This window comes from Cupressus sempervirens, chromosome 2 (assembly GCF_028749045.1).
Source record: "Cupressus sempervirens isolate cs-2001-9-10 chromosome 2, ASM2874904v1, whole genome shotgun sequence".
In the NCBI taxonomy this organism is placed as follows: domain Eukaryota; kingdom Viridiplantae; phylum Streptophyta; class Pinopsida; order Cupressales; family Cupressaceae; genus Cupressus; species Cupressus sempervirens.
In genome coordinates this window covers 132,919,152-132,930,784 of record NC_143119.1, presented here as the reverse complement: position 1 = coordinate 132,930,784, position 11,633 = coordinate 132,919,152, and positions in this window count along the sequence as shown.

The following is an 11,633-nucleotide window of genomic DNA, read 5'->3' as shown; positions in this document are numbered from 1 at the left end:
ATATTGGAAAGAATATAACAGAGACATTGTGGAAAATATTGGATGGAAGGCGTGACAAAGAAAAAATTGTCAAAATTTGTAATGATATTTATGAATCCAATCATGCATTGAAGAATTTCATTCACTCAAATAGCAACAGAGATCAGATTAATATAAGTGCCCTTCCTTGGTTATTAACGGAGCAGCAAAGTGATGCCATAAAAGAAGTCATACGAAAAATTTGATTTCCCACAGGATTTGCTGCGAACATAAACAATCTCATATCAAAAAAAAGTGAATTTGGGCCAGGGCTCAAAACGCATGATTGGCATACTTTCATCACGGTAAGTTATGTTCTTCTATATTTACAATATATTCATAAACTACGTGTACTATTCATTATGTTATATTAGAAAATAATGAAATGATTGGTTTATAATTACCGCAGTACATGCTTCCTCTATCTCTCCTAGAGCCCTTCAACAATAACATCAAACAAGTGATATACGATCTTGGAAAAGACATGAGGTAAGCAGTAATATCTGTTCAATTTGTTGTATATATTTATTATATTTGTGATTTGTTTTTCTTTCTATGTAATCTATTGTATATTATTTTATAAAGTCTCGTATCTATATATTTTTTGTGACTTGAATCTCTTAATGTAGGTGGTTGTCATCTAAAGAAATTCATAAAGAAGATATAAACTATTGGAAGAGAAGAATTCCTCATTTACTGTGTGAAATGCAAAAGTGTCTACCTCCAACTTTTTTCAATGCACAGGAACACTACCTCATACACCTAGTTGAGGAGATTGAATTGTGTGGACCTGTACACACTAGGTCAATGTGGATGGTTGAGAGGCACCTGAAATCTTTGAAGGCTATGGTTCGACAAAGAGCACATCCTGAGGGTTCTATGGTAGAGGGATATATAGTATACCAGACTATGGTGTATATTATTGAATATCTTCCTAAGTTTGAATCAAATATCCGTGTAGATCACATTTGGGATCTCGAGTCTTTTAAAAAATTAGAAGGGGAATACTTGATGGGGAAAGGTACATTGAGGAAAGTGAGAGGTAATAAATTATAAGATGTTATTGTAATAAATTATTTCTTAATTTTCAAAATAAATCGGTTGTAAGTTGTCTATTTTTTTTTTGTACAGGTGCTCGAGAGTGGGATGCACTACATTTGTATATTGCAAACAATCTTGATTGGATGACGGTATGGATTGAACGATGTCAACATTCTGGTCAGACATTAACATGGGAAGGTGTATCTTCATTGGTTAAAGAAGCTCATCGTAATGGAGATTCGAATGTTATGCAAAGGGAAATAGATTTAGCACGTGGTTTAAGAGATTTCTAGGTACATATGAATTTATTAATCACCCGTATGTTTATCAACTCATGATACAATAATTTTGACATGTTTCACATATTATTGCAGGTTAAACACCACAAGGCTATGTTCTGTAATGGTCAAAAATTTTGCGTCAAAGTGTTGGATGACATGAAGAAAACTTGTGATCCAGGAATAACTGCAGTCTTTCAAGTGACTAATATTTCATCTAGAAATGACTTACATCCTCGAGAGTCTGAAAATTGATACTATGGAATTTTGGATGATATACTAGAGTGTGACTTTAGTTCCTTCAAATTAGTACTCTTCATTGTCAAATGGTACAGGCTACAACTTAATCCAAATGATCCTAATAGAACTATTATTGAACATGATAATAGATTTATAATGGTTAATACAAGGTCATTTGAGCTAGTTGGGGATGAGCCCTATGTTCTTCCAAGCCAATGTGAGTAGGTATTTTACTCAGAGGTTCTACATAAACCGGGTTGGTCATTTGTTGTTAGACATGAACCAAGAGGAAGGCCAATAAAGTATAATGCAATGGAAGAAGAAGATACCGAAGAAGTAGAAGATGATGTAGATGCTGCTTCTAATGATGATGATGAAGATGATGTTGATGTTGATGATGATGATGTTGATGATGATGACGATGACGGCGATGATGATGATGGTGAGGATGATGATGATGATGATGATGACGATGACAAGGATGATGATGATGATGATGATGATGACGATGACAAGGATGATGATGATGACGACGACAAGGATGATGATGATGATGATGATGACGAGGATGATGATGATGAAATTTAGAGGCATGCCATCAATCCTTAATCTATTTAATATTAATTTCTTGATAGAAATATATTTGTCTTATATGGTTACATAGTTTATTTATTATCTGTTTAAAAGCTACAAGTTTCAATTAGAAATAGAATAGTGCTAATCTAAATTAACTATTAATCTAAATTAATTAAATAAAACTATTTAAAACACATATTTATGCGTGAATGTATTGAGCCTTATTTTCTTTCAGGTCAAAATCATTTGTAAGTGTTTAGTTTAGAAAAGGGAATTCATTAAATATCTATAAAAGGGAGTTGTACCTAGAATAAAATTCATAGGGAAAACATAATATAAGTGCTTAGCCATTCACTAATTTAATGTTTTTAATTTTTATGTGATGTACCTTTTAATGTTTTTAATTTTTATGTGATGCTTATGATGGATGTGATTATGATTATGATGTGATTATGCTCATGATAATTGAATTACATTTGTATGAAACTGAACCCCTTTCAGGAGCATCCCGTATAGTCTCATGGATCGACAGGTATAAGTCAATATTCCTTATATACAGTCTATTTAATACACTTATCAATAGTAAGATTGATTTCTTCTAAGATCTCTCCCATTTTCAAGTACCAGCGAATAGGTATTTGTCAGAAGTGTCTTCCTCGAGTGAGGGAAATATAGGAATAGAAGAGGAAAGTGAGACATGCAGTTTATCTAGAACAGGGAGATTAACTAGAGGTCAAAGGACTAGAAGGAAATTCAATAAATGCATGAAATTTTTCCTTGCTCAAGGGGGGTCATGTTCTTATGATGATGAGACGGAAGGCGACATTGAGGTGCCCTTGAGGTACCAACATCTACAGAAACATTGGGTACCCAAGGAACTTCCTCCAATAAACATTGATTTTTGTGTTAACAAGAGGATATATCGCATAGCACCATCATCATTACATGGTTTGGGCCTATTTTCTATGGACGGCATAAAGGTGTCTTACAAAAAAATTTATGTATTGATGGAGTATGTTGGACCATGTTACAATTACAAAAGTTGGATGCATATTGTTCAATATAAAAAAAGTATGCATAGGTATGCTCTCTCAAAAAATTATATACAACAGCAAGACAATAATCAAAGTAAAAGTGTGGCTATATACATTGATGGAAGGCCAAAAGCAATAGGGAATATTGCAGGTTTTATAAATAGTACATGACCTAGGTCAACCATAAAGCAACCCAATTGCATATTTGAGGCGCACGAGGGAAATTGTGTATTCATCTGTATGATAAAATCAATACATGCAGGGGAAGAGCTTCTTATTGATTATAATTTGAACCGCATAGATACAAACGAGGCTACTATCATGGGGGTGGTACATACTATTAAACCAACTTCTAATCAATGATTCCAACATACCATTTAGTCAATAAATTTTTGGCTAACATTTTTATACTTGATCTTTAACACAGGGGCACAATATGGAGCAACTGCCAGGAGGGGATGTTGGCGATGTTCTCGGCTCATCTACACATGAGCAAGTAAAACTCATTGTAATTGTGCAAACTAGATAGAAGCAAAATGTTATTTTTTAATGTCATTTTCTTCATTGTTTTGGAGTAATTTTGATAATACTAATACTATTGTTGTCACAGAGGGCCAGTGGTCGGAGGGAGGGAAAGGAACTTGCACTCCCTCAGCAATCTACCCCTGAGGAGGACCCATTTTATATTGATTTAGTAGAGACCGATGACCCGATCGGTTTGATTAAAAAGTTGCTAAAGAAAATTAGCAGAGAAATTATGCTTTTGGCAACCATTAAGCCTACTACTCAGGAAATAAAAAATAGGGCATCTGAATTGTTGCACACCTCTGAAACCTTAAAAGTAAGTATTAATAAAATTTTAAATTATAACAAGAGTTCAATAATCATTTTTATGTTATGCTATTTTATGACATTAATTAAAATATGGATGCGTTGTCTTTACAGGGTTTTTTGCGTGATTTCGGGCCCCATTCCCATGATGAGGGTGCTGCAGGTGGTTCAAGTAGATCGCATGTTCCATTCCCCACTTGTGTTTTCCATTGAATATATATAGGAATTATCATAATCATTGACAATACATGCAATTAAGACTAAATTTATGCACGCGTTCTATATTTATGCATGCTCTAACAATTTTATTCTTTAGCTTCAGATCCTATGATGATGTCGCCTCCATCCAGGACAACCACAAATCTCTTTTCGACTGTTGAGTCAACAACACGCAGCTTATAGGAATCGACTATTGCACCATCTACTGGTACACAAATCCCTCATTTTCTCTCTTTTTTTATGTGTTTAAGTTTTATGTGTTTACGATGTCATCTTTGAGTACATTATATATCAACTTACAGGCTCATTAAATATCTATGGTTAGCAATATTATATTGACATGATGATCCTAATCCTTGTTCCAAAACATATTCTTAATTACTAGAATGTTTTCATCACACTAAAGAACGAGCCCTCAAGTGAGCAATAGGGACATCTGTGATGCTTTTAGAAGATGAAAGTTTTCCCAAAAAAAACTTAAGGAAAAGCAAAAGAAACTAATAAAATGAGGCATCAGGTGCTTAGGACAACCTCTGGACTTGCAAAATGTTGTCCACGTACAAAAAACATAGCTACAAAATGAACATGAGATGCCTAGCAATAAAAGTTCCTCAAACATAAAGGGATGATCGGCTTCCTTGAGGTCGGTTGTTGATTCACATCAGATGCTCCTACATCAAACTCCCCAACTAGGTAAAGACTGGTGAGAATGGCTCACAAATGGAGTTACGTAGTAGGACTACTCTTTTAGACTGTGTCAACTTGCAGCAAACTCTATCATTGACATAGATAGAGGTAGTTCTACCTATTCTAGCACTTGGTCGGGATTCTCACCATCCACCTACATAGTTTGTTCTCTTCTTTTCTTCACTCTTGTGGACTTGTGCTCACCATAGTCCAACCTCCTCTTCCAAAGAATTTTCTCTTCTTTTCCTCCATATAATCTCTCCTCTCCTCCCCTTCTTTGTGGAATCATATCCACTGCAAAATGACCACCTCCATGGATGCCCTATAACATTCTCAACTTTCTCTATATGTAATCAATTGAATCTCGCAAGAAAATCTGCCAACATCTTTCCCTACCTTTAACAAAGGTAAACCAAATTCTTTATCACAAAATTCATCAAAATTTACACCATGTTCTTATGCTGCTCCATCATCCATGAGCTCTTCATATTTCACTGCTACAATCACATCTTCCTCATCTTCACTATCCCATTTTACTTACACCTTCCAAGTTTATCCATCCACTCATGCTCTATTGTGAAAAACTATGCCCACAAATCTTCCTCTACCACTTCCTCAGCCTCATCTATCTCTTCTTTCAATCTTTCTCCAACACAGGATTGTCAAAATCCATCTAATAACAAATCCTCTCTTCTTTTTCTTTCTTTTCACCATCAATCACTTCAAGTCTTTCCAATTCTCACCTTTTGACCTTCTTTTCCAACTGTTCTCACTTCTATCCTCTATAACCAATAGGATTCTAGAAGAGGTACCTCTCCAAGATCTCTTCCACTCACTTCCATTCAATGGAAAAAATATGCACACATCTTACCTAGCTTCATCTCTGCTAGAGGATAGACAAATTATTTTGCATAACTTCTTTACTATTCACCCTTCTTGACATGCAGATCCTAGTGCAAATTGCCTCCCTTTGACAAAGATGGTTGCACACTCAGGAACATAGGCTCTAAAATACCATTTGATGGCAATGAAATCCACAATCACCAACATAATCCAACCTTGTCTTCATGGCGACGAGAACTAAAACAAAATAAATTCATTTTCATAAAGCACATCTTCTGTGACAAAAACTAAAGTAATGTAGTAAATAACTTTCCCACACAAAGAACATTCCATAATCACTTCAAATGTCAGAATACAATATAGATACACAGAAACAATATATTTGTAGCAACAAGAAATTTAAAAAAATCAATAAATAGAATATATCTGATAATAATCTCCTTCACAATTCACTTGACTAAGATATGCAATTCAACCTTGCACAACTTTAACAAAAATATGAATATGTAGAGTCTCCTTCCATACAATTTGACAATTAATGGCATAAAGAATACAAACTTCTCCACATAAACCTATGAATATTATCAATCAGATGTAGGCTTCTCTCATACCCTTATGCTGCCTCCTTTCTTAATTCCTTGTATATTCTCTGCACCCAATCATCCCCCAAATCTAAGAATGGGAATCATTGAAAAAGAAAGATCATAAGTTTTATTGAAAGTTTGAAGCTGCTACTTGATAAATTACTGTTAGCAAGACATAGTAGAAAATAAGACTAAAAAATACATTAATTGTTGATTTTGTTTCACTGATGTTTACATAGCATAGCAATTTGAATACATAAGAAGGACATATTTCCATAGCAAGTCAATTTGTGATATTGTTATCAAGATTTAGCTGTGTAATTTTTTAAGTTAAATTCATTAATGTATGATGTCCTCATCCTTACCCTAGTGATAGAACAGCAATAGAATACTTATGTGGTTAAGGGGTGGCAGATCTTGAGCACCAACAGCTAGCTAGCTTGCTTAATATGAATTACCTAAAGAATTTGCATATCACATCTTGAGAAACAGTGAGAAAGCAAGTCAACCATTTCCAAATTATTGATGTAACCTTGCAGACTTATTCATGTAACCTTGTAACCTTGTAAACTTGTAAACTTATGAAACTTTTTGCAATAGGAGTTGCAGCATCATTCCCTGGATGTTCCTATGTTCCTAGCACGGGAACGGTGAAGGATGTCATATTGATCATCAACGACGATGAGGGCATTCCATTAAAAGTAGCCAAAGTTCCAGGTACTTTAAAGTTATTATTCTATAGTGATATAATAGTAATTTAGTTTTTGATCACTCTTCATCAACTAATGATCCCATGATTGTTTTGTAGGGAATGATGTTTTTTGGAAAAAACTTGGTGATGAGTGTTTGCGAATATTTGGGCCCACCATGCGTACCTGGTAGAACATCATATCCTAACTAAAACCCCAAACCACTATTTTGATTTCATATCATTGCTAGAATAGTTTTCTTTTTCATCCATTTATTGAACTATATTAAAGGTAGCTTCACTTCAGTTATGAGTCTAACATGTTTTTTTTACTTAAAAGGTGGAATCTCCAAGACAAAAAGCTGAAGGATGATCTTATAGAGAGCATGACCCAACTCTTTGGACCTTGTGCATTTGAGAGAAACAAGCTCCTTGAAAAAGTTGGTTTATGTTTGAAGTATATTAGGGACCAATACAAAAAAAATTTACAGGATAACCCTAGGTACGAGCGTCCGCCCTATGTTCCTAAGGCTGAGTGGAAAGCTCTGATTTTGGATGGAAAGTATAAAGCTGACAAGAAAAATACAATTACACCAGTAGAGAGTACACCACCAAGGTATGTGATACTGTTGAGAATGTAATTATGTACTAATTAACCTCTATATTTATATTATCTAACATATTTCAAACTTTTCATAGATTTCTTGACACATCAAAGGCAACAAAGGCAAGACTAGAAAAGCACGGGACACACAAGCTCGGCTCTGGTGGTTTTTCAAAACTTCAAGCATGAGTTGTAAGTATTCTTGATCCTCAACTTTTGCAAATTTTGTATTTTCTTTTGATATTTTAACTATCCTCCATTGGTTGATGAAACAATGCAAGTAAAATTCACCATACCACGCAAAAATGCAGGGCTCAAAGTTCAAGAGATGCCTCACAGAAGAGGATAAGAGAATTGGCTTCGAACAAGGCTATAGAGACGTGGCTGAACGGCTATGAGCTAAAATCAGTGTGGAAGGTTCTAATAATGATGCATCTGAGCCATAGGTAAATAAGCTAAATGAAATTTATTTCAAATTGAATACTTTACCAATTAGTCTATTTGATGTTAAGTTCCAATATAAAGTGAATATATCTATTTTAAGAAAGCAATGATAACAATGCGTAGGATGTTGGAATGCAGCCTGACAATCCTTCTACACAATCTATGAATGTTGAAGGCTCACATGATATGCATCCCAGTGGTGAAGGTATACATTTTCTATTAAATTTTTTATATGTAATTGCAATTGGTGTTTGGATTAACGTAACATTTTGTATAGCAGTTGTAGAGGATCGAGGCGTCGATGTTCATGAGCGTGTTGACGTTGAGTCCAAAAAAAATGATGTGGTTAGATCAGGTAAAGAGCGCCACAGTTATGTTATTTCAAATAATTAAATACTTGTAACAATTATAATAAATTATTTTTAATTTAACTCTTTTATTTCTTATTGCAGAGGACCCCCCTTTGCAACAGCATAGGAATTTGAGATCATCAAGAACAGAGAAAAGAACTGATGAGGGGGGAATTGATGATGACACTGATGCTCCTCTTAGAGATTACATAGAAAAAAGAAATAGAAAGAAAAAAAAGAAATGATTGTCATCTACATACCTTAATTGATAATGACTGAATTTCATGTCTCAATGAATTTAATTATTTGCTAATGAATGTTCATGAATTATGTGTTAATGAAAAATATTGATGAATGTTACATGTTTATGAATCTAATGTGTTAATGAATTTTATCATGTGATATTGGATAAATGTTACATTTTATTAATGGTTGAAAGAATGAATGAATGTTAGATGTTAATGGGGAATGTAGAGTGATGTTAGGGGGAGGGGGGTGGGGCCAAATGAGCTTCCACCTTCACGTGGTTGGCCCTGTTTAGTAGAGAATATTAAACTATTCTCGAAACAAAGTGAAGCTCAATAAGATGTAAGTGAAGCTCAACTTGGCACAAATAGGGAGTCAATATGATGTAAGGGGTCATTTGAAGTCCTAGGGTGTCCTAGGAAGAGTTATGGGTGGATGGTAGTGTTTACATGATGTAATAGGCTATTAAAGCCCCTAAATGATGTAAAATGCACTCAAAGTGCAAGATTCGTTATTTCTCGCTCCTTCCCCAATATCAAATGCTTTAATTTTGATCTCCCTGAAGTCATCTTGGAGGCTCCCAGTTACGCCGGTACTTGCTTTAAACACAATGTTTGAACTCATTTTCTGTCTCTTCACAGATTTTGGGTAAAAAAATCCTCACTGGTTGTTTATGATCTGTTTGTGGTATAGCTATGCCACACATTGTGGGCGACATGTTTGTCAGTGTTCCAAAGGAAAATGCTATATTTATGAAGGTAAAGTCTCTAAATGATTATCAATCACTTTCAAGATCTGATTTAAATTAGGAACCCGTCTTCTTCATCATCTGGTCCTTTTTTATTAGAAATTTTCCTTCTGGTAGTGCTCTGCTCCATTTCATAACTTTACCTTTTTCTGAAGTTGTGTTCTCTGGTCTCCATGTCTATCTCTATGTTTCTGCCTAAATTTAGAGACTCGAATCCCTGTCCGATGCTTATTTATGAAACTATCCAACTTGTTTTTTAAGGTACAAGGTCTATTTATTTGTAGATACACATTCATTTGTCCTGTTCTGTCTGGAAGGGCAATGGGATTGGTAATAAGAAGACCCAGTAAGTGTAAAATCAATTATCATCATCATAGTTATAAGCCCAATGGAGACTTGGAGGCACCATTGTTTCACAAAACATCTGAAAAGATGCAATCTCAGGATCAGTGTGAGAACTTATCAAGGGATCAAATGGAGCAGTTTATTTTAGATGGGGATTTGTTATCCAAAGTGATGAAATACATGGATGCAAGAACATTGGCAATAGCCTCATGTGTTAATAGGATATGGTATAAAGCTACACAAGATGACAAGCTGTGGGAAAACATATGTCTCAAGCATTGGGCTAACATTGGTTGTGGAAGCCATCAACTGAGATTTGTTGTTTTGGCTCTTGGTGGATTTCGGAAACTATATTCTCTTTCCCTTTGGCCTATGCTTAATCCATTTGCTTCTACTTCTTCTTTGCCATGTCCATTGCCTTCTCAAGCCTTGTCTCCCTTCTTATCAAAGCCTGGTCTGAATAAAAAGCACAGTACAAAGACTCAATCTTGGGGTAAGGATGAGATTCATCTTTCTCTTTCTCTTTTCTCTATCCATTGCTATGAGAAAATGAGTAGTCCTTCTATGCAAAATGTGTCCTTAGCCTAGTTTCAATCTTCCAAGCATCCCATATTTGAAGATACAATTAGGCCCAAATAGGTATAAATACATCTAGCCCCACAATAGATATTGTTGGTATTTCAGTTTTGTGTGTATTAAATTTTTGTGAAGACCAAATTTTGTATCTTTTCATTCCTAATTTGATCATGGACTTGTAAGTAAACATCATAACTAGACAGACCTTATTGTTTTCATGTTAGATGTAAATATATAGCTAGTTTGATGCCCATACGTCTTACACTGCCTGGTCAGAAGGAGCGCTTGTGTGTAGCCTTGAAACCCTTCCAAGTGGCTGATAAGAAGGTAAAATTTCCAAATTTGATTTGTTTAGAGTGTTCTGTGATTGGTCATAGCTATTGATAAACTTCTTAACATGGGTATGATGCTTATGGTGCTTTGTTTCAAGAATGAATCTTGTCATCTCAAGTAACAGATTGTTACCCATTATGGACTACTCATGGATTTCTCTTTTAATTTAGGGTTCATAATTACTTCAAGCCCAATTGCTAAATCTATGTTCACCAGATGTAAACAAAGATCAAGTAACTGGGCTGGATTTTGTTTACTTTATAGCTAACATTGTGTTGATGCAAAGTTGTGAGTCAATTACAAGGTGTCATGGGGATCATCTCAGGTTGGGTACTAGGCTTTCTTCTTGTGCCTACGTCAGGGTTGTGGCCTAATTCCTCTTGTATACAACTAGATTCTAGCAAACAAGGCAATAAAGGCTAGATTGAGAACAGGTAGTATATTGCAAAGCCTGCCTTATTAATATAAATCTTTAGTATCATGGCTATTTCTGTAAACCCATTCTTGCCTGTCCTGAGGGAGGTTGCCATAGATCTACTGGTATATATTTTACTTTTTGTTGGTAATGTTCAACTAATAGCAAATTTAAAATGGAAAAACTTTTTGGCTAGTTCTCTAGACTTTGGATCTGTATGCTACTAGAACTTTAAGTACACAACTCTCCATTCAAATTCTCCATCAGCAGGAACTAGATGCTATGCATCCTTGTTGCCTTTTGGCTTAGTGAATATCATTGTGGTTTCACTATCAGAGATCGGAAAACATGTATTTTTTGTTTCATTAGTATTCTTTGTAGCATGCAACAATGATTTCTATCAACTAATGCAGTTCCAGAGAACGGAGGTGAAACTATAGAGTTGGAGGTATATGACTATAAAGGAGATGGAGGAATAGCATTAGCTATTTACAATACTGATGAGGTATGTAGTCCTCTCTTTTATGACAAAT